This window comes from Bombus impatiens, unplaced genomic scaffold (assembly GCF_000188095.3).
Source record: "Bombus impatiens unplaced genomic scaffold, BIMP_2.2 scf_0181, whole genome shotgun sequence".
NCBI lineage: Eukaryota > Metazoa > Arthropoda > Insecta > Hymenoptera > Apidae > Bombus > Bombus impatiens.
The window spans coordinates 23,415-26,574 of record NT_176600.1 but is presented as its reverse complement, the minus strand read 5'-3'; the positions used below and the strand labels follow the sequence as shown (position 1 = coordinate 26,574).

The window sequence follows — 3,160 nt, the reverse complement described above, 5'->3', positions numbered from 1 at the left end:
CAGTAGTAGTAAACCCATACACTTTAAATACCGTTCCTTAATGTTGATAGGGTTCAAAAAGTTTCAGATTACAGAAGTATTTGCTGTAATTTTTCGTCGGAATATTTCCCACGTTAAAGTATAATAAAGAAATTCTTGTGCTAGGAAGATGCGTCGTAAGGATAGGAATGGTTTGTCAATACCATCTATTGATAAAAACCGCAACCACCTAGTTGCCAATCTAATATGTATAACGCGGAGATGGAAAAGAGTCTCGTGGAACAGTTCAGAAGCATTGGCTGCTATTTTAATTATCGAGAAAAATTAACTCAGGACTTTAAAAAATTAATTCTTTACAATTTTCTATTGTTTTAAATTTTGAAAGCTTGTTATACACATTTTTAACACTTATATGTTTGACATATGACAAATACAAAAATATTAATCTGTTCCTATCCGACTTTGTGCTTTGTATGGACAATGTACTTTTGAATACAGCTTATTATTAAACTCAACGTGCCTAGACAAAATTAACATCTAATAAGAAATGTTATCTCGATGCAGATTTATTGAACGTATATATGTTTATAAAACGATTTAATTAATTAATACTAATATAAAGATCCGAAGATATTTTATCCTTATACATTTTGCGGTAAAAAATATCCCTAACAAAAATATTTTACAATCTGTATCCCAATTTACATATATTAAAATAAAAATTTCTTTCACTCGTGGTTACGTCGATTTCAGCAAAAAGACTATTTTCGAAAATTTGTTTGACGTTAACCTAGCAAAAAAAACCAGTTTGTCGGAAACTATAAACACTAGGTTCACGAGCATTTCTTATATACCTATCTATCTCTACGAGCACCCGTAAAATTGACGGTTAAACGAAAATTCGCATGTTCTTTAAAAAATCGATATATTCAAATTAAGTCTGAATTGAACAATATTAAGCTTCACGTTTAAATGAATTATTACTAAGTAAAAAGTATTTCTTTTTTTAAATTATCACGGAAATGATAATAATATTAACGATATAGGGTAATCATAATTATTGAGCACACTTTTTACAAATATACTGAATTTTGTTTGTGTATTTTCCGCGTACGATCTTTTTGCAATATATACAACAATTATTGCTTCCATCTTTTTTGCAGTAGCCCACTTGGCAACTTTTCCGCATTTCTGACGTTGAAGGTGACAGAAACGAAGCGTCTGATCTTTGGCAAATATTCTCCTTATCTTCTCCAGCTAATTTCTCGACTAAACAAAATATAAACTCCTTTCTGGATATTTTCGATCCGGTGCACTCTTTATATAAAATCCACGCGTTTATCGCTGCCAAATCTAAAATATTGAAAAAATCTTAAAGGGGCCATCGGAAACTCCCTGCTTTCGCACTATATTTGCGTGCTATGTGATCAACGACGTCCACACCAAACGTTTTGTTTTATTATAAAAAGTAATGGTTTCTGGAACACGTTTATAATTGTCTTCTACTTGTACATCTGCATGTTTGTTGCTTAGAAGGAGGAATTTTACGTTAGGTTTACTTTTACAGTAAGCGTGCAGTTTTCTGATTTATATAAATGTGAGGAAAACAAAGTCATCTTGTTCTTTTTTTCCTTTGCTGGTTTCGACAGTTCTCTTTTCTTCGACCGGATGGTCCCAATCGTTTTTTCTGCAAACAATTTTTTAGCTAGCCGGATGCTTGCAAACAAAATTGTCTGTCGTAAAACTACGTAACTCAACAATTGTGATTGTCCAGTCCTTTTTCAAAACTCGATGCGCCTCGGTCTCAGTGCAATCTTTTACGTATTCCGTTATGTGTCTGTCAATTATGAATTCGAAAGCACCAGTTACACAACCCGACATAATATTTCTCTTAGCATAGCCAGTAAGCCCTGCGATATCCTCGAATATCCTACCCCTAGATCCGCCTGCTTTCAGTTTTATCCACTGTGTCCCGTCAACTGCAATTTCAATTTCACCCATTATATTTTGGGATGTGCTTGGAATGCTCGTCCTCTCATCCTCGCAGTCAGAGCTAGAAAGAAACGCGTCCTTTTCTTCTTACGACACACTTTCGAGAAGTTTTCCTTTTCAGTATCTGGAGATCCTTCTATCTCTCCACTTTCAATGTATTCAGAACTTTCACTGTCGACTTCCCTTTGGCCTAATTCATACTGATCTTCTTCGGAGGTATCCTCAGAACAATCTTCATTTGATGTTGACAATTTTGTTCAATATCTTTGAGGTGGATAGGTCGTGATAGGTACCGAAGGAACACTCGAATACGTTTAACAACCAAGGTATTTGTTCGCACTTGTGAGGTGATCGTCCGTGAAGGTGCCCACAAGAAAATACCCTTGATTTTCAACAATAACGTTTATTAGACTCTCAACAATTAACAACAAATAACGTTTAACCACGATTAACGATTAGCAACAATTAACGTTTAACAATGGTTAACGTTTAACAACGATTAATAACAAGTAACTGTGGCGGATCGGTATCAACAGGACGCTGACAGGTCGAGGCATCAACGCGGCGCAACACCTCCCGGCCGATCCGCTGGTACCAATCGCCAACACTAGAGGGCTACGACGACAACGAGTCTGTCTGTCTAACTCGCTAGCGGTCGAATATACGAGCGATTGATATAAATACCGCACTTAGCGAGACTTCCTCTACGTCTAAGGCAGGGACTACCGGGCATAGCTTAACTGACGGAGTCCACCGGTGGTAGTCCCGGGACGAAACGCACTCTCTTTTCATCCGCCACATAACGATCAAAACTGAACTCTCAAGAGTAGACGAATAATTCGTTTCTCTAATTGGTTGTTTGCTTCTCTTAACCTGTCGCACTTCGCGGCGCGGGGCAGAATGAATCTTTTTGGTTCAAAACCGAACAGATTCTTTCCTCTGTTGCCCCTCGATATCTCCACTACGCGCGCGTTTATTAGAAGTCCGCAACGGTTGTCGCGTATGCATTCTAGCGAATATTCGGCGAAAGAACCGTAGAAATATCGATGGTACGTTAGGGCTGTCGGCCTTGAGCTTTGAAGGTACAGCGCTTTGTGCTGCGAAGCCGTTGGAAATTTTCGTGGTCGAGTGCCGCCACATTTTATTATATCTTCTGGGTTTACTCATGATTGCTAGAAAAGGCGGATTG

At 37.6% G+C, this 3,160-nt stretch overlaps 1 pseudogene; it reads right to left on the bottom strand.

Moving 5' to 3' along the window:
• Positions 1-1,661: 1,661 nt before the first annotated feature.
• LOC112212438 lies at positions 1,662-2,228 on the bottom strand (annotated as a pseudogene).
• Between the last annotated feature and the right edge of the window lie 932 nt (positions 2,229-3,160).